The sequence below is a fragment of the Leptosomus discolor genome, chromosome 1 (genome assembly GCF_034619465.1).
Source record: "Leptosomus discolor isolate bLepDis1 chromosome 1, bLepDis1.hap2, whole genome shotgun sequence".
NCBI classification, from domain to species: domain Eukaryota; kingdom Metazoa; phylum Chordata; class Aves; order Leptosomiformes; family Leptosomidae; genus Leptosomus; species Leptosomus discolor.
Genome location: NC_141391.1, coordinates 184,503,269 through 184,514,094, shown reverse-complemented (window position 1 = coordinate 184,514,094; position 10,826 = coordinate 184,503,269).

The window sequence follows — 10,826 nt, the reverse complement described above, 5'->3', positions numbered from 1 at the left end:
CTCAAATTAGATAAACCAGTGTGAATCGATGGGTTTGTGTTTGTTCTTTATAATAGCATTAAGAGGGGAAACTGTTGCAGGCTGGGAAAATTCTGGGCAAGCATAATGTCCCTTTATATGCCAGCACTTGGCCCCTCTGTCTCCCTTCAAATGGTAAAGAGTGTAGGGGCCAACGGATGAACAGTAGATGTCCAGCATCTGGCAAAATTACAAAGCCAGCAGAAAATAATTTCTTGAACTGCTGCTTTTGAATTTCTAGGCAATGGCGATGCAGAAGTGCTTGCTGTTAGAAATGAAGGGTGTAAATTAGGGGTTTCCCACCACTGCTTCAAAATATACATACTCTTAAGAGTTTGAATCATTAATGTTGTCACAAATTTAAGTGTTTTGAAGATTTGTGCCTTTCACTGGGATCAGGCAGAGGTGAGCATCTCTGTATGATCTCTTCTTTGATAATTAGGAGGTACAATTCTGATATAGCAGTTTCTGGTTTTCAGTATACCTGTGCTTAATTCTTACTTGTCCCATGACTAGAAGCTCTGTCTCATGCAGGATTATTACATGGATATAAGACTATCTTTACCTTTACTAGAAAAATTCCGATAAGTTCTCAACTCTCTGTTTCTATATGGATGAAAGGAAACTGGAAACCAAAGTTTAGAGGACTTCAGCTCTGGGATTTCAGCAGTTTATGTTACAGTCTCATGTGCAGATACACATTTACATTCATTTGCTTATTCCCAGATTCAAGGGAAAAACACTGTGCAAGAAATGTTGCAGTTTTACAATGCTTTTCGCTTCCCAAAGATATTCGTTGATGCATTTTATATTTCCGTTTCACAGCTGAGGAGGCAAAGGGGCACACCAGTGAAGGGAGTGAGCACAGACAATATAGTACACTGCTGGCACACCTGGGTCCAGAATTGCAGACTCCTGGCACTCTACTGGTACCTTGCAATCAGTCACACCGGCTGGATCCATTGCATTTTTCATAAATATCACATGCTAAATGAAACCCAGTGCTGCATGATAACAGTATCAGAAAACACTGCAACAAATGATTTCTATGTCTGGCTCTTCATAACACTAAACTTTGCAACTATTTAATAGCCATTTTTCTAGTTTTGCATTTATGGATGTACAGGTCCTTGCCTGATGACCAGACCTTCACTATCCTCTTTTCTACTGATCACATGCTGTCCATAAGGAAGTCTACAAACGTGTTTGTAGTGGCAAAATGTTAGAGTTCATGTGTTTAAAATGTAAATGTAAACTTTAAATACCAATCCTGGAGGCTAAAACTGACCCTGGGCCAGAAATTAAAGTCAGCTTCCTTGCTTCTTACTAAAAACACTCACCCAGACCAGACAACTGAAAAGGAAAAGCAGTATCACAGTGCATTAGGAAGTTTCCTACCAGAGAGACTGACTGAGTTTACTCCTTTCTGCTGCCACACAGGGAGTGTGCATGAGGGGACGAGTGACTCAGGCATCAGGGCAGAGCTGCCGGCACTTGCATTCCAATGGCTGGTGGGTTCTGCCGGCTTGGTATATGAATAACTCCGGGAGACAAAAAAAAAAAAAGAAAAAAAAACCCAACAGAGCCTTCCCAACTGTGGTTTCATTCACAGAACCATCTTCAAATGCAGACGCTGCCCTGTCTGAGAAACAAAGTCCTTGCAATTCCTGATGCTTATTTTTAATCTGTGGTGCAAAAGCCAGGCAGGCAAATCCGACTGCACTTAGCCCTGTTCTGGTAAAGGGTAAAATCTCCCCTATGCGCACTGCCTAATGCTTGTCAGACAAATGTCTTTTCCAGAATTGGCAGTCCAAAAAATACAGATCTTCGAAGAGTTGGGAAACAGAGGAAAAGTAAGCAAAAAAGTTGCCAGGAGTTAAGTTACACAGAGATTAGGCTGAGGAGGAAAGTCTGTGCGGCACAGCAAACACAATTTGGAAAGGGGAGCAAAAATTGAGTGGAACTACATGTTACAGCATAAGAATCATCTGGACATTGTCCTGTCAAACATTTACACAAGTAATCTGATTTATTGGCATCATCTCAAGAGCCTGTGGAATTACTGCCTAAAGCTGTGATTTTTATTTTTTTTTTTCGTTCTGTGAGTTCCCAAAAATCTTCTGGTGATGCAAAGCCCCAGATTGCAAAATGAAATCTGTTGAGAACCTGGTTTCCTGCAGTTATCACTTTCTAGGGAGTGGTTGGTAGAGCTCAAGGGATCTGCAAACCATGAGCTGAAAGCCATTGGCATAAACGTGAGCAGGATGACACCTGAGAGACAGGCTTGTATTAGATTTGAATCCTTTAAACACTAATAACTGTAATTACAATGAATAGTGCCTTTGAACTTCAGCAGAACTTAGCAGAGGTGGTCCTTAGTTGGCAGAAATCCATATCTTCAGGTTCCTAAAGCTGCAGGTACTGAAGGGTTTGGGAGGATGTTGAGGTACTGCTAGCGCATGCTCGCTATGAGTAACATGCAAGGGGCAGAGATGCCACCCCTTCACCTGAGGAGGAAATCAGGTAGCCCTGCATCTCTTGGGTCACTGTGAGATACTATTTAGAAAAAGGGGGACGCAATAGCTGGCTCTGTTTAAAATAAAATGCTGGCTACAGCTGCACACTGTACCATGCCCAAGCCCATGGCCTGGTTGCTCGGTTGTACCCCTGCAGGTGTTTGTGCTGGCTGGACTGCTGCTCCCGGGTGATGGCCAGGTACCAAGGGCAGTGATGGTGTGACAGAGCACAGCCACCAAGGTCAGGCAGGCCTGGGCCCTGCCAGAAGCTTAGCACATGATATCGAAGGAGAAACACCAAAGCTCATCTCCTTTATCTTCCCTGGGATTTATTGCTTTCTGCTTCAGAGTTCTGAATTCCGGGCCTCAACCCTGTTTTAGGCATCCAAACCCATCGTGACTTGCCCGGCTTCCTTTCCCTACAGAGGAATTTTGTAAGTTTGGAAGTAACCAAAAAGCTCTTCACTTCTTTTTTCTTCCCTTTAGTTAAAGTCAGTATGTTTTCTCCTCATGTTTACATACAAGAAAAATCTCTTAGCTCTACAATGTTCCTTAAATTTGGCTTCAATACGATGATGGTTTTGCTGCCTCCTGTGGCATTTGGCTGAACAGAAAAGATTTTTCTTAAAGTATGGCATTAAAATGGAAATACTGATTGCAAAAGAGATTCATCTATTATTAGAGGGAAGTTATTTATCCCTAAAAAAATATTTTTCTCTTCAAGTATAGAGTACTGTTCTGCATCAGTTATTAAGTAATGGTTTTCAGCAATGGTTCAGAAAATGCTGAAATTTTTGGCATCTGATTTCACAACGTTATTGACTTCTGTCCAGTCTGCAGTTAGGACACCAAGAGAAGGGACAACTATCAGGCAAGCAATGCCAGGTCACAGATACGACTAACATTTTTATGGGTTTTGCAGTATCAAAATTTGTAAGTTCCACCATTGTATCTGGTTTAGCAGATTTTGCCAGATTCTTCATCTTCGTGACAGTGACTTTGTAATATTATTGTCTGCGCAGCTATTTCAAAAATAAATAAATGTTGTCACTGTGAAATAAACAATTAAAATGCAAATCCTGCTTTCACAAATTCATTTATTTACGGAAATGTTAGCCAAGTAAATAAAGAGCTTTGAAAAAAATTCTCAGAATTTATCCAAGGGCTGCATAGGAAAGCAAGCACTCATTTCTTAATTGCCTGGTCAATTTTAAACACCTTTTGCTGCTTCTCTGATTGCTTAGGTTTTGATTTGCTGTACAAAAAAAACCCAAAAAACAACCAGACTAAATTTCATTCCTGAAGAAATACAAAAGATATTGCCAACATAAATTACCATGTCAGTAAATCTGAAGGAGCCCATCCTTCACACTGAACTTATATTTTCAGTTTAATTACATTTATAATTCTCAGTTTTTAAAGATGTGGCTGGTGTCTAAAATACATTGATCAAACATTGTAAAGAAGAAAAGTTTTAAGTTTACCTCTGAGTCAAGCAGGTTCTCTTGCTCCCTTGCTAAGCAGGTTATACCTTTTAGGAATTGCACCTGTAATGAAAAGTTTGCTCATGTGCAATGTAGAGCAGTTGGACAGTGATTTAAAGACAAATGGGAGTGTATCAGATGAACCAATCAACAGCTGCTACACCCCAACAACTCCCTTTGACAAACTTGCGTCAGCTCTTTTTCAAAAAAAAAGAGGAAAAAAAAAAAGAAGAAAGGTAAATCAGTTTATTGGAGCACACTGAGGGCAAACATCTCAGTTACCGGAGCTATTTGCTCTCTGAGCTTAGCACTATTACAAAATGCATATCTGCAGAGTGCTTCACCAAGGCTTGATCATACTTTCGTTTGATAGTCTTGATTTTTGAACAGTGTGTGTGTATTAAACTTGCAGCAGGACAATAGTAATAAGCCTGGAAAACAAGATCTGGGAGAAATAACTAAGAGCTCCCACACTGCTCTTATCTCTGCGACTAGAGAGCTACATCTTGCAATTGCAGTGAGGTGTGCACAGCAGGACTTGGTTAGAAGTGTGTGCTTTCAAATAGGCCGGTTGACCTGTGCCTTAGTTTCCCAGTTTACTGGGAAATATTTACTGTAATTGCAATTGTGGAGGTACATGTCAAGTGACAAACGTTATTCATTTAACTGCAATATAGACCTGTGGAGAAGTGTTCATTACCTGTCATGTGCCTACAATACTGTAGAATTTACAACCTTTTATCCAATTACTTAATGATCATCATTAAAAAACCCCCGAACAGCCCTCCAGCCCTCCCTCCCATGTAGGCTTTCTGATTAAAGCCCTCAGACTGGCCTGACTGCGAAGGCAGGAAGGCAAGTGAGGGGTTGTAATTTTTAATACTTCGAGTTTCCTGCGGAGCGCTTCAGCCTGCTTTAGCTCAGGCTGGGTGACAACCTGCAGGAACCCAACCCCACTCCGCTCTAAGCGGGGCTTCTGCCTGCTTGCTGCCAGCACCGGCTGTGGTGTGCCTTTTCATGGTCCACCCCCTCCAAAAAAATCCTAGTTCTAATATAGACTCAGACAAATAGTTTAACAAAAATAAGCTCTGTCTCCCTCAGTTCTGCATTCCTATGAAAATGCAACTGATCATAAGGCCTATCATGCCATACAATGCCAAAAGTAGTACAGTCCAAAGACTGAGAGGTGCAAGGTCCAGAGCTGAAGGCCCTATCTTGCTTTCAACCTATCACATAGCTGGAAAAATGAACAAACTTTTGGGCTTAGACTGATTGAAGGGACTTAGAGTTTGAAAACTGCCCGTATTTTCCGTTGCATCAGCTGGTCTAATGAGGGAAACAGGCATACAACAAAGAATAGGTGTCCTTAATGACTTGAAACAGTTCTCAGCTGTGGTTTGGTACCAAAATCTTCTACGTCATTGCTAGGGCAAGAGGAGCAGAGCTGCAGGAGGGGCTGGGGAAGACAGTCCTGCTCCGTTTGCGCCTGTTTGCTTTACACACTTGGCAGGACTGTGGATATAGGCAGCTTCCTCGTTGTGCTGTTGTTCATGCGGATGTCTCATGTAACGACGGGGGAGAGAAAAACATTTCTTTAAACAAATGAAAATAAGATTGTAAACCATAAAGCAAACAGCAGGGAGATTTGGGGACAGACGTACTAACAAATCAGCAACAGCTGTGAAAATTACTTCTGATACATTCTTTGAACCTGATTAAAAAAATAATAATCAAGATTAGAGTTCATTTCCTTTTCAAATACCGCAGATATCGATGTCTATGTCTGATATCCATCGAGTCTAAGCAGGATGGCAGAATTCTCCCTGTAGCCATATAAGGACACTCGGGTGGGTCTTTCCTCAGCGCATGGAGGGATGGAGTTGTCAGGACTGATGATGCTCAGCAGTGCCTCTGCCCCAGCACCTGATGCCCCAAAGACACCAGGCAGCATAAGTATATGGGCAGGTGGGGCTGACAGAAACCATCCACATGCTTGTAGGCAATTCTATCTGCAGAGGAGGAGCCAGTTGTATTAACATGGGGTTTCTTAACACTGCCATTTCTTTCTCCCTATCCCTAACTAGAAAAGCACTGCTTAATTTTCATCAGGAAAGAATTCTCTCAGCAAAGCAAATGTCGATGTCCAATTTTCAGACTGAAGTGAGACGCATCGTAACCCTAGGACCGCAGAGCCCTTTCTGTCTGGTCTTCAGCATGGCTGTATTTGCTTTCACAATTTCTAAAGAAAACTTTGTATTTGCTAGGATTACTTGAGATCATACAAGAGTTTAAAGAAGAAAATACATTTTCTTGTTTTCTGGCAAAGAATAGGATTAAATTCTTGATTAAAATGTTGGAAACAATGAACAAAAGAAAGCACAGCCTTGTGATATTCATCACACCCATGCCTGATTGTAGCTGGCACTAGCTTTCTGAGAGACTTGTCTGCCACAGATGTCCTGCAGCCAGAGTAGATTCTCCTCCAGCTAAAGGGATAAATGTGCTAATTTTGACACCCCCACACCCCCCCCAAAAGCTGTTAAATAAATCTCTTCTTTCTCTGTTAATTTGTGGGATCATACTACAAGCCCTGATAGTCACTTCAGTGCCTGTGGAGCACCCTGCAACTCACCAGGGAGTGTTTCTCCTACAGAGCCCAGACCCCTGTTTACCCTTTCTCTGAGGAAGCCAGGTCAATTGCAGCTAGAACTATGATATTTGGTAGATGCTATATTATACTTTCCTCTTCTGGTGCCTTTTGGCTAGCTACCATCTCATAGAGACAACACATGATGCAGTAATGCCTGCCATGATTTAAAGGAGACATTTCTGGACATGACAGATCTGAAGACTTAGGGCAGATTTCCTGCACAGAGAAGGCCACCCTTAAACAATCTTCTATAGCTAGAAGGGTGTTTCCAGAGCAGAGGTTTTCAGCAGGGACTGGAGCTAGCAGTGGTGGCAGTGCCATTAGAAAGAGCTCAGTGGTCCCTGCGCTCCAGGCACAACCCCTCACATTCACCATGTCAGCAGGTCTCATTTTCTGAACACGATAACACTCTTTAGGGTACAAAGCCTACCAGCCATTGCTCAAAGCCCTTATCTGAGGGAAAGAGCAATTGAGAGCTCATCTGGCTGTATGAACTGCAGGTGCTGGCCCAGAGCTTGGTACTTCAGGTTCACCAAACATGGGGAGTACTGGGGCACTGATGGGGGAAATCCAGTGAGCTCTGCTGCTTGCCTCTGCCCTAGCTGCTTAGTCAAACCCTGGAGTCTAGGTTGTCAAAAAGACTTTATAGAGGGTGAAATAAGGTTGGTACTGAAGGTGCAGGAGATGCTTTTAATAAGTACATTTTTTTTCTGCATTTTGTCTGTTTTTAGAATGTGAGGTTGTGGTAAATGTTTCATTAACATTTTCCTGTTTTCTACAAACACGAACTCCTGCTCTCACATTTCAACTCAAAAAAATGATGGTAATATGCCTGTTTTGAAGTAACTGCTGCTCGCTGACTCATACTACCCTCCTTTTAGTGAAAGAGCCTTATATCTGTGTTTGCTTCTTGCTCAAATACTATCTTCTGAAGTTGTAGGAGATTTTGTTGGAGCTCTGAGTTTAGTTTTCACTGTGTACTCATTGTCATTGTCATTGAGGCAGCCAGTCTGTAAAGGAAAGCAAAGTGTATTTTGCTATTTTATTGTGGCTCTCTGCTCTTCACCAGTATACTGAAAGTCGAAGTAATCCTGGTCATAACAAACCATCTGCATCCAAAGCACCTGACACACGTCTACACACAGGTGCAAATCCACACTTTAAAAGGGTTAGGATGGTTTTTGCAGAGATCATTTCAGTATTAGCTGACTCTTGCTGTGTTTTATCCTTAGAAATACAGATAAAAAAAAAAAGGTTTTGTTTCACAGTTTTTTAAAGTTTTAGGCCAAGAGGGCTAATGTAATCTCTTGCATCTCAAACACTCTGTATTCTCACTCAGATCCTGAAAACCCAAGGAGCCACATGACTTCAGCTGGACTAAAACTTTTAGATTTTTCAGAATAGAAAAGGTTGGGAAAGAAGGACTTCTTTAAGCTGACAGAGGGGAAGCTAAGGGGGGGCATGAGAGCAAGCTATGACTACTTGAAAGGTAGTTACAAAGACGACAAAACCAGACTCTTCTCAGGAGTGCCAGACAGCCCAGTCACGGAGCAGGAGCCACATATCGGAGTGTGGGAGGTTCAGGCTGAACAGTAGGAGAATGATAGTGTGACTCAGGAACACATTGCTCAGTGAGCAGAGGCTGTAGAGTTACTGTCCTTTAGGGTTTTTGAGACTTTGCAAGGCAAAACCATGTCTGAGCTGAGCTGGTGTTCATAGCTTTGTGGAGGCAGCAGCTGGACCAACTGTCCTCCACAGGTCCCTTCCAACCAGTGTTACGATGAGTTTGTGAAACTGCTTAGTGCCACAAGTGGGCACAAAAAGATATTAAAGATGCCCTCAAAACAACTGATGGCTGGAATGTGATTAGGTGAGACAGTGTCAGACGTTAGGCAAGCAACACTCCATGCATCAGAAGCAAGTTAAAAAAAAGACTTAATGAGGAATTCAGTAGTCCATTTATTTCTTGAGATTTGCCAGAGAAAGAGCAGCAGGTTTTGCTTTAAGAAATCTTTTTGTCTTCACACATACACTGTAAATACATGACTACCCACAAAAGAGTTCCAAGTGCTCTTTTAAATTATTAATATTTACAAATTTTGCAAAACAAAACTGAGCATAGTTGGTAAATGTATTAAAGTCTCTGTAGCAGAATAACAGTTATGTTCTGAAAAAAGGCTCCAACATCCTTTTTTTCCTTTCCAAAAACATAATTTCTTCCTATCTCCAAGTTTATTCCAGTCTCTCTGGCAATAATGAGATTCACAGGTCAAGTATGAAAAGCTGCATTTGCAGTTGGCTACAGTGAATTGAGGAAGAGCTAAAATAGAATATTAGGTAAAACTCAAGTGACTAATTTTAAGAAATAGGATTCCTTATAATAAACACAAGTTTCAGAATAATGGCTATAATTTACAATATATTAATTGCTTTACTACTGTGCTTTTTGATGTTATGTGCCTATAACATTAAGTACGACTACAGATGGCACAGGGTATTTTCTTGGCAACATTACCACATCCACCTATTGTAATGATTCCTGTCGGTTCAGAGTGTAAGTATTTATTGTTGCCCAAATATTTTTAAAAAGAAGGGAAAGACAGAGAGGTTCAGGTTCATAACACCTAACCAAAGTCACTTGACTGCAGTGACTAAGAACAGAGACAATTTGCCTTGTGTAATCTCAATGGAGGGAGACAGGAACTTCTCAGAAAATGGTTCAGCCCACCTAGAAGGGGCTTACGGTCACCAGCCGGCTTCTATAATACACTTCAGTCAGGAGCTTAAATGTTGATGGTATGAGTCTGGACTTTGGGAAGGATATACGTGTTATTTATACTATTTAGAAGAAGGACTTACTACGCAAAATTTGTTTTGCCTTTGTTCTAGTTCAATGATGTCAGGAATGGACAAAAACCTCCTCTTTAGATTTTTACCCCAGGCCTTCTGTTGTTCCACACCCTCACATAAAGAAAGATTACTTCAGTGGTGCCAATCTGACCTCTACTATTTTCAGAACACATTTGGGAACATGTTGCACTATCAGGACAATTTTTCCTGGCTTCAAACCTTACCTGAGTGAAGGCAGGGGCTACCTGGTGATTTTGCATTGCACGCCTGTTCTATCGTTTGCTCTGAAAGTGCCCACATGTGCTAGAAAGAACATATTGTCTATGCTCTTCATGGAATGAGACTGAGCAAACAAAGCTGAAGGTCAGAGGAATGATGAATTCACTAGGTAGTGAATAGCCACTGCTGGATAACATGCAATATAATATCATGGTTTTATATGTTTTTAAATATAATGACTCACTGAGGAATGTTGAGGTGTTAGATCACTTTAGCCTAGCCCCTTTCTATACTGATGTATATAAGTCTTAACATCCCTGATTGTTTGGAGCTATATATTTCAAATTATCCAATCTCTTTACAGTGTGCCATTTGCTAAGTGTAAAGAACTGCCCTTTCAGGTGCCTGTGATTTCTCATAGCTGCTGCCATGGTCTGCCCAAATGTGGGCAAGTGATTTCAGGCTCTTGAATGTACCACTGGTTTGACATCTGTGACTTGAACAGTGAGTGGCGCTGAATCTCAGGGGCCCTGGGAACATCCAGAGCTGCACATTAGGCACATCTTTGGGACATTTGCTTCTTTCAAGATCTGGAAAACTTGCAGGTCAAGATGTGCTGGGTGAAAAGGAGTTAAATCTAGTGTGATAGTTTGGTCTCCACCCTCATTTGAGGAGGCTAACTTTTGCAGCAGGTGCAATGACCCCTGCATCCTGAACAATTCATCAGAAGAAGGCCCACTCAGATCCAGCCTGCCAAAACATTTCATCCAGGTGGTCCCAGTCTCTGCTACCACCTCTCATGGAGGCCTTTCAGGTGTGAGTAAGGAAAGATTTCCAGCGGGATGATTTGCTAGGCTAACCTGCTTGCAGCTCCCTCTTCCCTGGGGCCCAATCCCTGTCCCATTGCACATGTGTGTCCATGGTTATCTACCATGAGATATACTTCAAGCCACACAGGCTGGGGAGAGTTCACCATTCGTTATTTAATAGAGAACACATACATACATTCTTGCTCATGTCTAGTCAGCCAGAGAAGCCTATATTTGTTTAGTAGTGTACAGCTCTCAAATGTCTCCATATGTGCTGGTG